The 20,742-nt window shown below is 41.2% G+C and overlaps 1 protein-coding gene across 2 annotated transcripts in view; it reads left to right on the forward strand.

The window, feature by feature from the left end:
* Positions 1-20,742, forward strand: part of ATG7 (autophagy related 7) — a 246,801-nt gene that overhangs the window by 149,474 nt on the left and 76,585 nt on the right. The gene's annotated exons all lie outside the window — the stretch shown is intronic.

A 20,742-nucleotide genomic window follows, 5' to 3' on the forward strand; every position in this document is an offset into this window, starting at 1 on the left:
AGGAAAGTGTACATTGGTTGCATGGAAGAACAGAGTAATTTTACAAGAAAGACATGTTAGCTACTGAAACAACATTTTTGTTTTTAATTATATGTAAAAGTTTAAGGGGCATGAGAGCTAATTGGAAGTCCTGGAGTTGAAGTAAATTTAACAGCATCAGGGTTGTATTTGGCCCTCAATTGATACTTCTCTGCCCTGACTTGAGTTCTGGAGGGCTCTCCATCTCACAGGGTGATCTGTCCTTCTTTGGACAGTGATGGCATGATAGCTACCTCTGAGAGCTTACTATGTTCCAGATGTCAAACTAAGCATTTATTTGGATTATCTCATTTAATCTTCACAGCCACTTTATTTCACAGATGAGGAAATTAAGGCACATAGAGGCTAAGTTGCCCAATGTCACATGGCTGATAAGTGTAGGAGCCAAATAGTTTGGTTCTAGAACCTGTATTCTTCACTACCACGTTGTAGCGCCTCTCTTACACATTAGTTGTGCCTGCTTATATCTACTAGAGTTCCTCTTCTGGATGACATTACAAAGGTCACCATTTTTATATTCCTCAAACCTGTTCTCCAGATTTTTGCTTTGGTAGATTGTCACGGTCGCTGGGTCCTACCTCTTCAGGTCAGAAATTCAGTTAGCATGAAGACTCTCAGTATCTAATTCAGAATAGCCGAAATCATAAGTGATTGATGTACAGACTAGGTTATTTAATTTGTCATGTCTGTCATACCCCATATGTACATGGGGAAACAGTTGGTAATCAGAAGATTTCATGATCACCTCATAGAACCATGATACCTCAGGTACTGAAGAGATATGTTCTCCAGTGAGATCCTCTTGCCAATTTCTAGACAGTGTCAAAGACATCGACAAATCCTTCCACAAATTCTAAACTCTACATGGGCCCTGTTACCATCCATGAATAATCTTATAGAGTTATGTAGGTTTCAGCTTTCTTTTTTTTGGATTAATTAAATCTTTATTGTTCAGATTATTATATTTGTTCCTCTTTTTTCCCCCCATAACTCCCCTCCACCCCGCTCCCACCCCACCCTCCTCCCTCTCTCCCCACCCACTGTCCTCATCCATAGGTGCACGATTTTTGTCCAGCCTATTCCCGCATCCCCCTCACCCCTTTCCCCCCAAGAATAGTCAGTCCATTCCCTTTCTATGCCCCTGATTCTATTATAATCACCAGTTCATTCTGTTCATCAGATTATTCACTTGATTTTCAGATTCACTTATTGATAGATGTGTATTTGTTGTTCATAATTTGTATCTTTACCTTTTTCTTCTTCTTCCTCTTTTTAAACAATTCCTTTCAGCATTTCATATACTACTGGTTTGGTGGTGGTGAACTCCTTTAGCTTTTTCTTATCTGTGAAGCTCTTTATCTGACCTTCAATTCTGAATGATAGCTTTGCTGGATAAAGTAATCTTGGTTGTAGGTTCTTGGCATTCATCACTTTGAATATTCCTTGCCACTCTCTTCTGGCCTGCAAAGTTTCTGTTGAATAATCAGCTGACAGTTGTATGGGTACTCCCTTATAGGTAACTGACTTTTCTTTCTCTTGCTGCTTTTAAGATTCTCTCTTTGTCTTTTGCTCTTGGCATTTTAATTATGATGTGTCTTGGTGTGGTCCTCTTTGGATTCCTTTTGTTTGGGGTTCTCTGCACTTCCTGGACTTATAAGTCTATTTCTTTCACCAGGTAGGGGAAGTTTTCTGTCATTATTTCTTCAAATAGGTTTTCAATATCTTGCTCTCTCTCTTCTTCTAGCACCCCCATAATTCGGATGTTGGTACGCTTGAAGCTGTCCCAGAGGCTCCTTACACTATCTTCGTATTTTTGGATTCTTTTTTCATTTTGCTTTTCCGGTTGGGTGTTTTTTGTTTCTTCGTATTTCAAATCGTTGACTTGATATTTGCGACCCTCTGGTCTGCTGTTGGGAGTCTGTATAGTATTCTTTATTTCAGTCAGTGTATGCTTAATTTCTAGTTGGTCCTTTATCACAACCTCGAGGGTCTCATTAGATTTCTTGTAGGTCTCATTAAGTTTATCGGAAGTTTCTAGAAAATTTTTGAAAAACCTTAAAAGTGTGGTTTTGAACTCTATATCCAGTAGTTTGCTTTCCTCCATTTCTGTCATTTGTGTCCTTTTTCTTTGTCTCCTCATTTTTTATGCTTCCCTGTGTTGATAAAGTGGTTTTCTGTGCTAAGTGTCTTATAGGGCCCAGTGGTTCAGCCTCCCCAATTACCTGAGGAGGACACTCTTGGTGCACCCCCTTGTGGTCTTTGTGCACAGTCTTGTTGTAGTTAAGCCTTGATTGTTGTAGGTATCACTGGGAGGAATTGACCTCCAGGCCAATTGCCTGTGGGAATCAGCTGTGTCTGCAGTGGGAGAACTTCTGTGCTGGAGACACCCCTCCGGGGCAAGACTTGCTTCAGTGGGGCTTTGGTGCTCACTGAGTCTGCCCCCTGAGTGTGTCCTTTATGGTTCCATGGAGCTGCAAACTGGATGGTCCCACTCTGACCTCTGGGTACACTGGCTCCTCGATCTCTAGGGAGATGCTAATCTAGCCTCTGCCTTAAGCTATCCAGCAAAAGCCTCCCTGCAGGGCTTGGGCGGGGCGGGTCCCACGGGGTCAACAGGGCGGGGCTAGCAGTTATGGCTGCTCTCAGAGGCCCCTCAGTGTCTCAGCAATCGCTGCAAGCCCCTCCAAGAGAAAGCTGCCCTCGAGTTCCGACCGATGCCAGACAGTCCCACTTCTCCGGTATGAGTCTGGGTCCCCAGAGACTCGCCCGGAACTGGAGCTCAGAGCCTGAGACTCCCTCCTGATTGAAAACGACAACTGCACCCTCAGCCGCCAGCCCGCTCCATGTGCGCCTCTGTTCCTTAGTATTTTACTTCCGCACTGCGCCTCCTCTGAGTCTCAGTATGCTTTTCTCTTTCCTTCTAGTTGTGGAATTTCCACTCAGCCAGCCTTCCTGTGGTTCTGGATGATGTCCATTCCGTCTTTTAGTTGTATTTTTGAAGTGGTTGTTCGAGGCAGCAAACTCTGGTGTTTACCTATGCTGCCATCTTGGTTTCTCCAGCTTTCTTAATTAAAATATATCATCTCCTGAGATTACTCCTTTGTTACTTTGATTAAAGGTAGAAATTCCCAATCTCCTCAATTGCTTTTCCACCATCTCTTCGCATGACTAACTTTCACATGTGGCTGATGTTCTCCAAGGGCATGTCAGTTCTTACTAATTCCATTCTCCAAGGCTAACCTTATTTCCAAGATATACAGAGCCCCCAGTACACTATCTCACCTTGCATGTACTAAGTACAGTCATTATCACATAGGAAAATCTCAAGTACGTTATTGGAAACCCAGGGAAAACATTCCTTTGATCTTAATAAAAAGAAAAAGACAAATTGGGTGCATTTAAAAGCAAACCAAAACTTCTGAGTATTTATCAAGGAGGGTGTCTTTTGAAAAGGACAGATAAGGTATAGGTGCTTGATCAAATAGTTGTAAAGTAATATTTGTAGGCCTGGTGAGCACATGACATGGAGACATGACATGGAACACTGGGTAGCATCTACCAAATAGTGTCAAGCACCTAGAGAGATAATGGGCCTCTTGGCCTGAATATCCCACTGGTACAGAGGGCCTCTGCGAGAAAATGTAAGTGTGGCTGTTGTGCCCTGGCTGTTCTATACTCAGCAAATGTTTATTGTTTTATTGTAAGTAACGGGAAGACAGGTACTAGTTTTTATTTAAGTCGGTGATTCCAGCACCTGGCAAGAGAACTGGCATACACAGAAAATGCAATAAATATTTGAGGCTTTTTTTAAATGAATGAGATGCCATGTATATGAAATGTCCAGAATAGGCAAATCTGTAGAGACATAAAGTAAATTAGTGGTTGCCAGGGGCTGGAAGGAGCTAGGTGGAGGGGTGAAGGGTAGGGGTCAGGAGAGTTGAGGGAAAATAGGGAGTGTCTGCTAATGGTACGGGGGTCTTTGGGGCATGATGAAATGTTCTGGAATTAGTGGTAAATTATATGGTATGTGATTTATATTTCAATACATTTTAAATGTATGAGAGGTGAAACTCATAAAAGGGCCCACTAGCAAATACTAGTAATATGGTAGAGGTAAGACTAGGGATATTCTAAAGAACAGTTCACTCATGCTAATCTGACCCACTAGACTCCTTTGGAGATAGCCTTTGAGGAATGGAGAACCAGTTAACCAGCTTATTTACATAGGCTTAAGCTCTGTTATAAAGACCATAAAGATTGAGTCACCTTAGGGTTGTGAATTTGTTCCGATTGGGACACTGAGGTTTACAGAATAAAGTGGAAGAGGTGAATACCCCTCTGGAACACAAATATTGCAGGTGTTAGTGTTTAGAATCATTCTCTTTAATATTTTTGTATGCACAATAACATCTCCAAGTTACCAACAGTATTCCACAATTCATCAACATTCACTAAGCACCTACTGTGTGTGCCAGTTGCCCATCCAAAGAGAACCAGTTGTCTGCTAGAAGTGCACGGTATCCTGGACTCTAGCAAACACAGGGCCAATCCAGTGGAGAACAGCCCTCTTGCTGGTAAACTGAGTAATCTGTTATAACCCAGAAACAATAGTGGAAGCAAATAACCCTTCCTTTCCTACCAAGTATGGAGCATCTACAGCTCTGTCCACCATGCTGAAAGAGAGCCACACTGAAATTGGAAGCACCCTTGTACAGTAAAAGAAGAAATGATCATTTTGATGTTGACGGGGCTGAGCCCCCTGGATTCCTAGGGGAGGAGAACAGAGAGTCATGGGTCTTCTTGCCATGTGGCCTGAGGACTAAATGTCCTTGAAGTGTGGAAAGTCCTATCCACAAGCTTTATTAACTATTTTTGCACCTAGAAACAAGCCAAGAAGTTTCAGAGTAACCCAGAATCACCTTCACAAAAGATAATACCAGAAAACTCAGAGGGATAAAAAGATATGCTTGTTAAAAAGAATATTTCCCAGCCTTGGCTGGCCCTTTGAGCCAACAAAAGCAAAACCTCAGTCAGTATTTAATGAGTGAGAGAGAACAGCAAGAAAAGGGTGGAGAAAGAGGCAGAAGGAGGCTATTTAAAAGACCCTGAAGTGCTGCAGCTGTGCTGGCTAATTTTTCTCATTTCAGTGATGTTCCAAGCTCTTTGTCTTCCATGTGAGTCATCCTGCCCACAAATAATCTCTCTTGGAGTAGCCCTCATGAAAATAGACAATTCACATTGCATTGTGTGAATTGGCAATTGTGTGTCCCTTCCCTGGGTGGGCCTTGCTGTGTCTGCTCTGCCTGCTTCCACATATGTCAGGGCTTCTGAGGTCTAAGCACACTCTAAGTTTGCTGGGGGGTCGGGGGAGAGGTTGCACAGAAGGAGACATCTGGAATGCAAAACTGAGGCAGGCAAGGAAGACTGCTCCATCCTAAATGTTTCTAGATTTCATAGATGTAACCTTCCTCACAAAGGTTTTTTGAGATTTATCTATGAAAAAGTAGACAACATCAGAAGAAACTCTGTGTAAATAAACGATACTATTATTTCCACCTGGATCTTGCCAAATGAGCTTTTCCTTTTATTTTTTATTTTTTTTTAAATATATATTTTATTGATTTTTTACAGAGAGAAAGGGAGAGGGATAGAGTTAGAAACATCGATGAGAGAGAAACATCGATCAGCTGCCTCCTGCACACCCACCACTGGGGATGTGCCTGCAACCAAGGCACATGCCCCTGACCGGAATCGAACCTGGGACCTTTCAGTCCACAGGCCCACACTCTATCCACTGAGCCAAACCGGTCAGGGCAGCTTTTCCTTTTAGATAGTACATTCTTTACTATATGGTCTGCAGATCTGATCAGCATTTTTATTTAAGACTAGAGGCCCGGAGCACGAAATTCGTGCACTCAGGGGGTCCCTCAGCCCAGCCTGCACCCTCTCGCAGTCCAGGAGCCCTCGGGGGATGTCCAACTGACAAGCCATCAGTTGGGCATCCTTAACGCTGCCCCGGAGGTGGGAGAGGCTCCCGCCACCACCGCTGGGCCAGCTTCTGGCTGAGCAGCACTCCCCCTGTGGGAGCACAATGACCACCATGGGCAGCTCCTGCATTGAGTGTCTGCCCTCTGGTGGTCAGTGCATGTCATAGTGACCAGTCGTTCCGCCGTTTGGTCCATTTGTATATTACCCTTTTATTATATAGGATTTCCTTAGAGATACTGAGCTCTTTAAGAGGAGACTAGAATGGATATCTTTGTTTTTGCTGCCTAGCAAGACTTTCTCTTCCCTAACAAGTACCATGATTTTACTCTGAGAAACCATCTAGGACCTCATTCTCATCCCATTTGTTTTTCTACCTTTTTGGCGCAGGGTTGCCGTGTGCAACCAAGGCCCAAGACAGTCAGTATACCATATTTTCCTGGCCATAATGATTGATTCAGAAATAGGCATATGACCCAGTGATAACCAATGACATTTTAGGTAAGAGGCCTGGACCAGGGCCTGGAGCTTTGCCAGCATGAGCTCTGGGCTGGGGCAGCCTTCTTAGTGATGTGAGTGGAGAGTCAGTTTGAGCACGGAGGCTACAAATGGGAGAGAGCTGAGTCTAGCTGAGCTGAGGGAAGACAAGGACAGTCATGGTGTTAAGCCCTGAGCCAAGCTGCCCTGGAGGCAACATTGTCCTGGTCTTTCTAGGCGTGTGAGCCAACAAGTTCCCTTTTCGCGTGAGTAAATCAGGGTTAAGTTTCTGTCTCTTGTATCAGGAATTCTAACTCATTCAGGGCAGGTGCTTTACTCATATCCAGCATCTAGCAGAGTACCTGGTATGTAGAGGAAGCTCAGTATGTATTTATTACATAAATTCTCATTCCGTTAAACAGGTGTTTATTGAACACTTCGGAGGAGCAAGGTATAAGCATACCTCGCTTTATTTTGTTTCGCAGGTGTTGCATTTTTTTACAAATTAAAGGCAAGAGCCTCCACCAGCAAAAAAGATTACAACTTGCTTTATTGTGATACCTGCTTTATTGCAGTGGTCTGGAACCATATCCACAGTGTCTCCTAGGTATGCCTATATTGTCTGGATCCTATGGGGCTGCACTATTTAATACAACAGCCGCTTGTCACATATGGCTCTTTAAATTTAAATTTAAGTTAGTGAAAATTCAATAAAATAAAAACTTCAGTTCCTAAGTCACACCACCCACATTTCAAGTGCTCAATAGCCACAGGTGAAATGTGGCTACCATATTGGACAGTGCAGATATAGAACATTTCCATTATTGCAGGAAGTTCTGTAGGATAGCACTATAATAGCAAATACAAACAAGACTCAGACCATGCCTCCAAGAAGCTGTATCTCTCCTCAGTTGTTTGTTTTGAATTATCAAACAATAGAGAGAACATAATGTACAGAACTATAGTCTGACTTACTGACAAGACTAATTTATAAAAGGCCAACTTTATTTCTCTCATGTATAAATATATACATATAAATTCTAATTAAGTAGTTTAATGAAAAGAGTTACTATATAAAGCCATACATTATACCAATTGAAGTGTGCCTAAATGTTCTTTAACGCAAGAAGAGCTAGAATTTACTGTGCCTAGAAACTGAAAGTACTCAGAATACCTCGTCGAGTTTTGGAGGCTTTTCAGGAAAGAGGAAGGAACTTGTTTCTTCTCTTAATTCAGTAAGGCTTACATTGCTAAACCATGATGATGACAGTTCTGAAACAGCGTGGTCCAAAGTAGTCAGTTCTGGCAGAGGCTCCTGGGCATGTGAGTGCTCCTCTTCTGCTCTTTGTATCCCACATCCAACCCTTCGCCTTCCCCTTCTTCAGAGTAGGGTGTCTGACCTTCAACATACTCATTTTGAAGAGGTAGAAAGATTTCCCCACAGTTCCTTCCTCCATTTCTCCTCACAATTGTGAGAGTGGCTGACCAAGAGTCTGTCAACTTGTTTCTTGTTGGCCTGGACCCATCAGCACTTGGCAGGCTGAATGGATTCTGCCCTCGCCAGGGGCCATCTTCAGCCCCTCAAATTTAACCCTGACCAGTTTGGCTCAGTGGCTAGAGCGTTGGCCTGTGGACTGAAGAGTCCCAGGTTCAATTCCGGTCAAGGGCATGTACCTTGGTTGCGGGCACATCGACAGTAGGGGGTGTGCAGGAGGCAGCTGATGGATGTTTCTCTCTCATCGATGTTTCTAACTCTCTATCCCTCTCCCTTCCTCTCTGTAAAAAATCAATTAAAAAAATATATTAAAAAAAAAATTTACCCCAAGCTGGCCACAATTCTATTTCCAGCTCATCTGCTTAGGGCCCTACAGAAGGCACCCACCTTTTTGTCTGGTTTCCTCACACTGCCAGAGCATCTCTGTCCTTTGGCTCACACTGTCTCTCTATCCCTCTCCCCGACCTCCAGTTAAGGATTTCTCCTCAAAACTTAACTCAAATACCTAACCTGTCTTTATGATGCTCTTTCAAATCAGAAATTCTGTATCCCTCCATTAAGCCTCTCAGACAGCATTGTGTTATTGTAACAGTGAATTATTGAGATTAATTTATATATCCTACAATTCACTCTTTTTTAAATGTACAATTCAATGTTTTTAAATATGTTCACAGAGTAGCAACCATCACCATGATTTGTTTAGGATATGTTATCACTCCAAAAAGAAACCCTGTTCTATTTAGCGGTCAGCCCCCATTTCCCCAAGCTCCACTCCCCCACCCCACCCCACGCCCACACCTCCAGAATTAGACAATGACCAATCGACAGTCTGTCTCTATAGATTTACCTGTTCTGAATTCACATAAATGGAATCCTACAATATGTGATCTTTTGTGACTGCCTTCTTCCACTTAGCATAATGTTTTCAAAGTCCATCCACTGTTGTAGCATGTATCAGAACATAATTCCTTTTTAAGGCCAAGTAATATTCCATTTTGTGGCTATGCCACATTTTTTTTATCCATCCATCAGTTGATGGGCATTTCGGTTATTTCCACTTTTGGGCTATAATGAGCAATGCTGCTATGAACATCCATGTACAAGTTGTGTGTACATAGGTTTCAATTCTTTGGGGTATATGCCTAGGAGTGGGATTGCTGGGTCATATGGCAACTGTATTTTCTACCATTCTTTTGGCAATATTATATATTCCTGACTTAAATCCCATGGTTATTTAGCTTATCACTACTATATCTCACCTTCCTTAGGAAATCTACACCCTTTAGGGCAGAAAAAAAAGAGCCTTATTTCTCTTTCTATTTCATCCAGTAATTACCAATGTTTGCCTTGCAAAAAACACAGTCATTGTTTAGACATGAAAATGTCATGGAAAGAAGTAGAGACTTGAAAACTTTTTTTCCCAAGTTATATCCCCCTTTTCTGTTTGTGCTGCATCTGTATTCTTTTCTAGACGTATTTGGCCTCTCTGAGGCCCAGGCATTGGAGGTGACCTGATCTGCAAATGCAGGTCAGTGGTGTTCAACACCCCACAGGTCTGAACCTTCTGAGGGAAATGTACTTTGGAGCACAAAGAATGGGTAGCTTCCAACATGGCTTCTTCCAGGCAGCAACACACACTGTTCCACATTGCTGAGGAAGGTCAGCTGTCAGGTTATAAGGCACCTTTACAAAGAGGGGCTTCACAGGGCCTTTACTCATTTATCGCCAATAATAAAATGTTTAAAGACACAGTAAAAGTCATTACAAGGAAAAGGCATCTTCCTGCGTTTTTTCCCTTGATCAAACCCTAAGAAAGCAGCTTAAACAAATGAGAGGAAAGATGCCAGCTTATAAAATGAGACCCTGCAGCTGTCTTTGGGTCCACCTTGAGGTGAGATCAAAAGTATTTTTTTCCAAACTCCTACCAGCAGGAAGAGCTATAGTAGGCAGCATTGTCAGTAACTGGGTCTTTTCTCAGTTGGTAAATCACGGGGTATGATAAGCAGCTGCTTTGAGGTGAGGGCACAGAAACTCTGATTGAGTCTCTAGCAGCAGATGGCAACTGTGTGTGATGACAGACATAAGATAGAGTGTTGTGCTGCCCAATCTGAAATGGAAATTTCGAGTGAAAGAGAACTGGGGTCTCTTGTTGGGGCATAATTGGTCTTTCATGAGCCATTATCAGGGGTTCTTCCAGTACTTAGAAGAATTGTTCCTCACCTAGGAGTTTAACCAATGCTAAACAAATGAAAAAATTTACATTCTTCTCTTCGGAGCAGGGGGAATCAGGGTTCTAGTACATATAATAAGAACTTGAAATTTTATAATATTTAATAGGCATGTAGTAACTATACTAGTCCAGGGATGACATTTCATGTGTCCCTCTTATCTATTGCTCATGGCTGCTTAGAGGATTGTTTTGGGAAGAATTTTTGAGGCCAGTTTCAGGCCCAGCAGGAATGATGGTCATATAGTGAATTAGTGGTGTCTGTCATGACGCCACTTATCCTAAGAGAATAAAGATAGCACATCTGTTGAATATTTGCCTTAGACCTTGAGCTCCTTAATAACAAGGACAGTGTCATAGATAGAATATCCTCAAGAGCTACACACTGCCTGGCATGTAGTAGTTAACCAGTAAGTATATACATACATTGGTTGAATGAGTGAGTTCCTAGCTTGGGGATTGGCCCCTGATTCTAAGTGAATGACACGCATTAAATGCCTTAACAATAAGTAAGTTTTTGCAACAAAAATATTTCCCAAAGGCATTTGATTTTTATGGAGCTATTGCTTTGATGTTTTCAAAACAGCCCTCCATTTTGCTACCAAAATAATAATAATAATAATAATAATAATAATAATAATAATAATAATGCATTTCAAGAGTTTCCATTTAAATTGGCTACTCAAAGCAAACTTCCTCATCTTTTTTTTTTTAATATATTTTTATTGATTTCAGAGAGGAAGGGAGAGAGGAGAGAAAGATAGAAACATCAATGATGAGAGAGAATCATTGATCGCTGCCTCCTGCACGTCCCCTACTGGGGATCAACCCTGGCATGTGCCCTTGACTGGAATCGAATCTGGGACCCTTCAGTCTGCAGGCCAATGTTCTATCCACTGAGCCAAACCAGTGAGGGCAAACTTCCTCATCTTTTATTTCAGTGGCCTAGAACAGCATCTTGGCATTTTAGAAAGAATACAGACCTGGAAGTCAGATTTGGGTCTTATCTACAGCTCGGCTATGAACAAACTATGTGACCTTAAGCTAGTCACTTCTCTACTCTGGGTCTCAGTGCCCTCAATAAAATTAGGGAGTTGAAGTCAATGAGCTCTTTGATTCTATGTCTCAGGGTAGAGGATGATAAAGACAATGGGTTTCAACAAGATCTGTCTGTCTTCGGCCTTCTCTGATTTCAGCTTCACTTTCTGTCCTAGGAGCAATGATCCTAGGGTAAGGAGGTGGGAATTAATTGCATTTTTAACAATGATCACTACAGTGAAATGTCAACATAATGAAAGTTTTTTTTATATCTCTGGAGAATGTTACATGAGATTTATCCTGTATTCCAAGATGATTATGGTACATGTGATTCACAAAAATATAATGTTTCATCTCAGACACAAGTCTTGGCTGACACTCAGGACCGAGAATCTGACAAATACATGTTTTTATATTTATGTACGTTTTTCCTGATCCCCCCCCCCCAAAAAAAAAGATTAAAGATAGTTACACTATGCTCAAAACCATAGAAATAATTAAGCCTAAAAACCTTTGGCATGAGAATAAAAAGGACAAGAGCCAGTATTTTTTTAAGTCAATATTTTAGGAAACTTCAACTAAAGAAAGCTTCCAAAGTTGAACATGAAATATAACTCCAAAGCAAAGAGGATGGTAATGGGCTACCTAGTTCTCCTTGTCCGATAACAGCTAGCGTAATTGGCTTTGGGGAAAAGTAAAATGCAGGCACAATTTGTCACCCTGCCAGACATGTTCTAATGGCCTCTTATGGAGGCAATAGCCATCAGTTAATAATGAAACCACTGAATTTCAAAAGGAGAGTGGCAACACAGACCAAGCCTTTATTTAATGGATAATGGCTATTTTACTAGTTTGGTAAATTTTAGTCAGGTCACATACAATAATATTAGCTGATGCTTGCTTTTTACAGTGCTTATGTGCCAGACACTGTTCTAATCACCTTACATATATTAAGTCCTTAAAACAGCCCTTTGAGTTAGTAATAATGCTCTGAGGTCTGTGACCTTAACCACTGCACCACACTGCCTCTCACAAGTCTGAAATGCAGAGCTATAACTGGACCACCACTTAACACAGTTTATCTCTGAGCCATTTAAGGACAAAATGTCTCATTTAAAGCAATAATAACCTGTTTATTATTGCTGCATGGATCATTGGTTTTCTGAGTTAACTGGTTCTTTTCATCTTGTTTTAATATGGCATCTTGAATTTTAAAGGCTCTATTTGAGCATTCTTTTCTACATTTCAGTGTTGGCATGAAGAGTATCATACATCATGCACAAGTGCATGTCTTTGCTAGCCATGGTCTAGTTCAAGATCAAGATTTCCCTCTAAACTACATGGCTTATGAAATTATTTTCTTTTCCAGAGGGGAATAGAATGTAGTGATTCACAAAATTCACTAATTCATTCTACAAATTTATTGAATCCCTGTTTTGTACAAGACACACAGTAGAAAGATGAACAAGTCCCTGTCTCCAAAAATTTTATTCCAGCTAGAGACATATAAGTTTAACAGATGATTTCTATATGGTGAGATAATTATTCTTGTGAAGTGCTGGGAGGGAGCACAAAGGAAAGATCTGCTGTCTGTGCCTGGGAAGGGCAGACAGGCTTCCCAGAGAAGGTGGCAGTTAATCCAAACCCTAATTCAAGCCATGTGTGGAGCCTATTGGGAGCGTGTTTTTACAGCCACCTGGCGTGACCAGCATTCCCAGTCTTTTTAACTGTAATATTCAGAATATACATGCATACAGTATCATCATTAGTAAGTCATCTCAAAAGTCTCGATTCAATTATACACCCAGGAAGAGAGGATGAAACTAATCTATCATAATGGGTCAGTACTTTACAAGTTTAGCTGTGGGGAAGATGAAGCCAGGGAGTTCACACTGTAGGTAGAATAGGATGCTAAATGAGAAAATCAGAGCTGCCAGAAGCCAGCACTGGCATTTCCTCCAAGGCCAGTTCTGTGTCCACTTGGAAACATGTTCTCTACAAACATGTGAAAATTGCAAGGAGCAGTGATTGGGGTCAGAAATTGCATCACTGGGGCTGAAAAATAGTCATTTTGGAGCAAACCTTTGTGTTCAAAGAGAGCTTTGCCCTAATCCTGCTTAGGATTTCTGTGCATCTTTCCTTTTCTTAAGAGAAGTCAGAAGGCTTTCACTTTTCACTTCTCACGGTCTTATGAAGACAGACATCCAAAATCTCCATTTGCAGGTGAGGAAACAGTTTGTGATCTGAGATCACTAAGACTCACAAGCAAGTGCTCAATCTCTCTTGCCCCCAAGAGATCTTAAATTTGATGCTTAGTATGAGGAGTTTCTCTCAGTGGTTTTAAGAAAATGATAAGGCTTCATACTACATTTAGTCACCTAGAAACAAAACATTAAAGCCAAGAGGACACTTTGGAGATCACCTTATCCATCCTCTCATTCTAAAGATGAGAACTCCAAATCTGAGAGATAGTTACAAATAATTCTCGGGGTCCAGCCATTAAAACCTACTCAGATTCAGATTCCACATCTTTAGAATGAGAGGACAGGTAAGGCTTCATACTATATTTAATCACCTCCGTCTGCATCTGTGTTCTGGCCTTCTGTTTGCCAGTGGTCATAGCTTTGGCTCCTCTCATATGTTTCTGTCCATTTATCAGACTCCTGCCATTTCCCTAACAACTACTGATTTCAGCTTGTAGCAGAAAATTCAGCCTTTGCGACTGAAAAGGACTCAGATTGCTGACCAAAAGCAGAAAAGGCCTCCCTTTAAGGTGATCTTTATCAGTTCTGCTGTTTCTTTTCTGCTTCCAGATGGGCCAGCTTGCACTGAAGCATTTCTTTCTTGTCTCTTATGGAATGTGGCAGAAGTAAACAGTGCTCTCCAAAAAGCTGATATTTTCCTAGGTCTCCTAAACCTTCAGATGTGTTAAACTAACTGTTTTACCACCTTGTAACAGCAGTTGGGAGTTTTTCCATTCTGTATGGGGTATTTCTTATGGCCTCGTCATTTTTTTTGCATTTACTAATAGACTTGGTCATTTTCAACTGTCCATTTCTGGTACCATTTCTAAATTACTTAGGACTGTTCGTTTCAGGTGTCATAAACCAAATTTGAATTATCATAGTCAAATGGAACTGTGAAGCATTGAGGACATTTGAAAGAAAGGTCAATCCAGGGAACCTTAGGAAAAGCTGCAGTTCAGAAGAACAGGAACAAGTCTCCCTGCAGATTCACAGCAGGAAGTGTGTCTGCCAGCAGCTCCAGAGCCTAGTAATTCAGTTTCCATCACCTGGCATGGACTAGCCTACACCTCAGGTCCCAGATTCAAAACTCAGGGTCCATCTTAGATCTGTTGCTCACTTGGGGCCAGTCAAGTTGGGCCAGAGAGGCAGGGTTTGTAAAGGAACATGGTTGGCATGGGAGGAAGAAGAGGTTCCCATCAAAAGCTGTTTGCCGCCATGATCGGTTTGGCTCAGTGGATAGAGCGTCGGCCTGTGGACTGAGGAGTCCTGGGTTCGATTCCGGTCAGGGACATGTACCTTGGTTGCGAGCACATCCCCATTTGGGGGTGTGCAGGAGGTAGCTGATCGATGTTTCTCTCTCATCGATTTTTCTGGCTCTCTATCCCTTTCCCTTCCTCTCTGTAAAAAATCAATAAAAAATATATTTAAAAAAAAAAAAAAAAAGGCTGTTTGCCATAACCAGAAGAGAGGAAGGTGCTGGGCAGACAAAACTAAAGGTGTGTTACAAACCTGAGAGTCCATCAGGAAAGGAATGATTAAGTAATTTAAGCAACAAGAGCAAGTTGAAAAACAACAGGCATATAATGTTTATGTGTTTTTTAATTTATCTTTATTGTTGAAAGTATTACAAATGTCCTCCTTTCCCCCATTAATCCCTTCCACCCTGCACCTGCCCTTCCCAGGCCTTCACCACACTGTCTGTGTAATATACGTTTAAAAAATGTTTATATCTAATAAAGTTTTCCTCACCTACTTCCCTTAATTGACTCTCCTGATTAATTAATACTCCTTTGTTAGAGCATGATCTGGTGTCCATGGCAGGCTAGATGCTCCCAGCTAATAGGCTGGTTTCTAGGACACCTGTATATTTCTGCTCCCACCAATTGAAGTATACGCTCTCCAAGAGTCTTGTATTTCTTGCCAGACCTGGGGATGCCAGATGGACTTGTTATTGTAATTATACCATTTAATTAAATAGCCTTCAAATGAAAAACCAATGCCAAAAAAAAGTTATTTCTATGAAATCAAGCTTAATTCAGAAAGATTTGATGACAACAAATTATTAGAAGCAATGGCTCTCTATAGGAGGGAAAGGGGTTTTTACCATTTATTCCAGAATGGGTTCCCGAGTCCAATCCCCATATTCAAAATACAGCTGCTTACTAGCTGTATAGCCTTGGGCAAGTTGCAGAATCATCATAAGACTTAGCCCTTTTACTGTAAATTGGAAATAATAACAACCTTGTTGAGGAACTGTTAGGATTAAATAAGATAATGCATTTAAAGCACTTAACACAGTTACTGGCACATAGTAAGCATCCAGTAAATTGGACATCTGCCATCAGTGTCATCATTATAATTATTATGAACAATCACAACTTGAAGTGAGATATATTTATATTGTTTTCACACTAGTCTTATGTTATATGGTATAAAAGGATGTTTTCATTAAAGAATTTAATAAATTTATTTTTAATAACAGAGAGAAGTGATTGTCTGACCATAGAGAAAGATAATTTATTTATCAAATCAATCCATGAAAACCTAAATAATTCTTTTTATGTAAAAAGACACTTCCTGAAAGTTCTAGAACTATGTGGAAACCTGTTTTATTAGGATGAGCCTATAGTATGTCTTCCTTCCCTGGTAGTATGTTTGACTTTTTTAAGAATAAAAAAGCCAGGGATATGAAGCAGGGGAGATAACTGGAAGGTCTCCAGGTAGCTTTAAGATCTCTCAGTGCATTAGAACCCATGTAAGATCTATTCATAGCTTTGCTTCCTGGACCGTATTCTAGAAGTTGGTACATTCTTTTCATTTGTGTCTTTCACAGAGGGCAGTAAAATTGAGTTCTGATTATATTTAGGGCATCTGGATTCTAGTCAGTGTTTCTGGCTCCGTTTTAGAACCTACAGCCTGTGGCTTATTCCTAATGTGGAAAATGGAATAATCCCCCAGGCACGAGAAGAAGAACTCCAGCTCTGAGGCTGCCGTTACTATAGTGAGACGCCGCAGCAGACATCACAAGACTTGTTATACAAGGAAACATGATTACAGTGGATTAGAGAAACTTGCCAGGGCCTTGAAGGATTTATTATTTTTTGAATTCTGAATGAGACATAAATATGTTTTCCCCTCTTGATTTTGGACCCCATTCGGAGAAGGTGAGAAAATTCTTCAGCAACTTCTAGAATATTTAAGCTGCTAAAGATGGTTTGGGTATTGTGTCCAAATCACATTGCAAAGGGCATGAATACTTGCTTGGCAGAGATGCAAAACAGTCACTCCTTTCTGTCTCTACTGCCAAGTTAGTTACTGCCTTGTCTCCCAGTGGGAGAAAAATGGAGCTCCTTGGGAGTCTTCTGGAAGGCAGCATTGTGTAATGGAAAAGGCAATGAATGCACTTGGAGGCAGAAGGCCTGGATTTCACCTTTCGCCCTGTGATTTTCAACAGGTTACTTAAACTCTGAGCTTTAATGTCCTTTTATGAAATATGCTAGTATAGACAGTAATTTCCATCTCAGAAGGTGGCATTCAGGATTAAAGTGTGTTAAATATCATGTGCAGAATTTCAAATGGTAGTTGCATTAGCATCAAAATGGCAGCCTATAACACTCATTTGATTTCATAGATCTAAGTATTTCACTGATGTCCTAAAGGGAGGAGCTTTTAAAATAATGATGGTCTCTCATCTTACCTATTCTCCAGATTCTCTGATTTCTCTGGAAACTGAATAGATTGTATGGGATGGTGGTTACAAACAACTTTGGACTCAGATAGACCTGAGTTTAAACTCACTACTTACTGGCTATGTAGCCTTGAATAACTCACCTGACCTCTGTTATCCTCAGTTTCCTCGTGTGTAAAATTGATATAAAAATAGTACCTCAGTCATTCTTTATTCCTTTATTTGCCTTCTTTTATTTTCTTTAAGGCACTTATCACTGTCTGAAATTATTTATTTGTGTATATTTTTGTCTCCTACTCCAGCCCCACTCAAAATAATCCCCATAAGGGTAAAGACTTTATGTCTTGTTTACCACTTTATGTCTTGCCTAAGATAGTGACTCATACATTGTTGTTATTTATTCTTTTAACCTTTTACTTCTATTTTTAAAAATTCCCCTCCCAGTGCCATGGCTAAATTTATATACAGTAGCTGACTTAGAAACTGGGCAGAGATGTTTTGCCGTTGGAAATACCTGTTGTTCTTACAGTTGAGTTTCTATTTCCTAAAGATGCTTATTCAGTCTTTCATGGCACAGTTTGACTTGTGACATCAGAAGATTGACAAGCAAAAGTCTGATTCAGGGATTCAGCTAGGAAAGTGTGTGACTTTGAGCCTGGCTCACCCTTTGAGGGATGTCTGGACAAGGCTCAAAAAGGTCTTGGATTTCAATTTATCTAGGAAGGTATTTAGCAAATTATTTTTAACCGTTTTGATTTGTTACAGATCATGCAAGGAATGTGCAGTCTCTGCATAAGTACAAAATGAGAATGGAAGAACTAAGTGGAGCTGAGCAGGAGAGAACAGGCTTCCGTTCCCCTTCCTGGGGAGGGTGGGGCACCTGGTGGCTTTCCCCAAGTCCTAGACTATGCCTGCCCCTCTCTTCACCTTCTTCTCCCAGAACATCCTCTTGGACTTTTGCTTACTTTACACCTTAGAAATCACTAAGATTCCAGGATTTTCCACAGCCACTCAGAGTTAGACACTGCAGACAGATAAATGTTTGGGCTCTCAGTTTCACATTAGTCATTATCCCTTTCCCTGCATAGAGTTGGCACTCAAAACAATGAACTGTGTCATGGAGAAAATTGAGCCCTAAGAGGAGGAACTCTTGACTCTCCTACTTCTTCTCTCAAGCCCTGTAAATTCTTCCTTTGAATTCCTGTAGGACCAAGATGGGCTTGGGAATTGAGGTGGAAATGATTGGTGAACACCTAGGGGTTGTGTATAAAATTTTGCATTTATATGTATTCTGGGGGTGGGATGGGGGGCTCGGTGTCATGAAATTCTCAAAAGATATCATCTTTGGTCTAAAATAGGGTTAGAGCTACTGCCCTAAGTGGACCTAACATGTTTTTATAGTGTTTGCAAACTCTGCAGATTTACCCCCTGGCACCCAAAGATCTGTGTGGGTGGGTTAAGGATGGAAATGCTGAAACAATGTACAGCTGCCCAATCTTGTTGGGTTTTTGCATTATGGTTCTCTCATCTCTTACTGAGTTTGCTCATTTACACAAACAATTAAGCCAGCTCCATTAGTAACCAGGTCCTGACTTGTCAACAGAGGGCTTGGTTGAAGAGGGTAGTACAAAATTCTATAAGTAAGATACCTTTGTAGATTTGGGTTTAAGAATAAAATAAAACCACATCACCAACAAGTCTACCTATTAGTCCACTGACTTTCTTCCTTCAGTCACACAACATTCCCCAGCCATTCTCATACTCTTAGAGAAAGAGTGATAATACATTTGACCTTGTCACCTGACAGGTGAAGGATGAGAGTTGTTTTTCTGCACCCAGGAGCATTAATGTGCCTCTCCTTGTCCAGCACCAATCACTGAAGCCTGACTGAATTTCGTATATGCCTTCAGAAATAGTGCACTTGTATTAGTCCATGTGCTTTAAAGACTCAGTAAAGAGCTTCTGCTTTGCACTTACAACAAAATTCAATTAACAGAAAGATCTGGAAAACCCTGGCAAGTGAAAAGGAGCTCTTGATGAGAGTGTGTCTTTGTTTCTTAACAAAGTGAGAAGTGCAACTCACTTCATCTTCAGCAGAAGTATGGCAGCTTCTATTTATTGGGTGTTCATCATGTGCCAGGCTCTGCGCAGAGTGCTCATGAAATTTGTCTTATTTCATTCTTATCCTGGGGTAAATGTCAGTATTCCCATCTTATAGGTGAGCAAGTTGAGGTTCAGAGAAATATAGTCAGTGATCATATCTAAAAACACATATAGGATGCCAAAAAAGCGTAGGGGGACTAAAGGGGGTCACCAGCTGATATGGAGCACAGGCCTTCTTCCCTAAAGCCAAGCCATGAGGGTGAATGAGATTTAGAGTTGGGGGAGAATTTAGGATGGAGGAGCTGAAATCCAGAGTCTGAAGAAACACAGGCATTTATTCCCCTCTACCCATATTATTCTTATTCAGTCTTTGTCCTTTAAGATGCTAATAATCTTCTTGACTGGGATTCTCAAGTCATCTGCATGGGGTTAGTCTTCAGTGCTTTTCAAGTTAGAATTGTAGACACATGCCTCCTACTCTGGTTTGGCTTTTCTCTATCAAAGCCATTTCCCATTGATGACCACAGTCCCCAGTGAGTCCTGCCTTCAGTCTCTGTCCCCTCCAGTCCCCCCCCCCCCCCGGCCACCCCCACAATGGCCATCAGGCTTCCCTTTCTAACACAAAAATCTGAGCATGTTACTCCTTTAGGATTAAACTCTATAAGATTACTTATTGTATCAGTCAAACTCTTTTAGTTGGAAGTTAGATACTAACTCAGAGATTTAAGCAAACATGGGGATTTATTTGTTCAAGTAACTGAAAAATTCATGAACACCTCCAGCCTTAGGCATCACTAGATCTAAGTGTTCAGAAACTATCAATGGTGACCTTTCTGTCACCTTCTCTTGCCTGGCTTTTTTCTGCATTGCTTTATTCTTAGGTCATCTCCGGCCTCGTGATAGCAACATGGCACTGGTAACGCTAGGCTTACATTCCCAGGCTTAGCAACTCCCATGGAAAGAGAGCCTTGTTCCCAATGGTGTTAACTAACATCCTGCTTTACTGGTCACTAGTGACCCAGTGATGGTCGGGGTACAGGGGTAATTTCATTGGTTAGATCTGGGATATGTACCCATCTCTAGTGACAATGAGGTGAAAAGACCACCTAAATCACAAGGCCTGAGAGTCAGGGATAAATTGGTGAAAAATTAGAAAACTGCTGTGATTGTCATAAGGATAATGAACAAACAGAGTGACAAATATCCACTATGCTTACCTTTCCTTTCTTTTTTGACTCTATTCCTGTCATTTCCTAGGGCTTGGTGTTTGACCGCGAGCAGGTGGTTTGTCTTGTCCTTTTTCTGTAAATATATCTTCCTCTTCCCCTTTGTGATTGGTCCCGCAGCGCAGCTCCAGTGTTTATGTTGGCGCTGTGGAATGCCAAAAGGAATGATTTGAACACAACAGTTTTTCCTGATGACTTGCATTTTTTGATAAGATCAA

This window comes from Myotis daubentonii, chromosome 14 (genome assembly GCF_963259705.1).
Source record: "Myotis daubentonii chromosome 14, mMyoDau2.1, whole genome shotgun sequence".
In the NCBI taxonomy this organism is placed as follows: Eukaryota; Metazoa; Chordata; class Mammalia; order Chiroptera; family Vespertilionidae; genus Myotis; species Myotis daubentonii.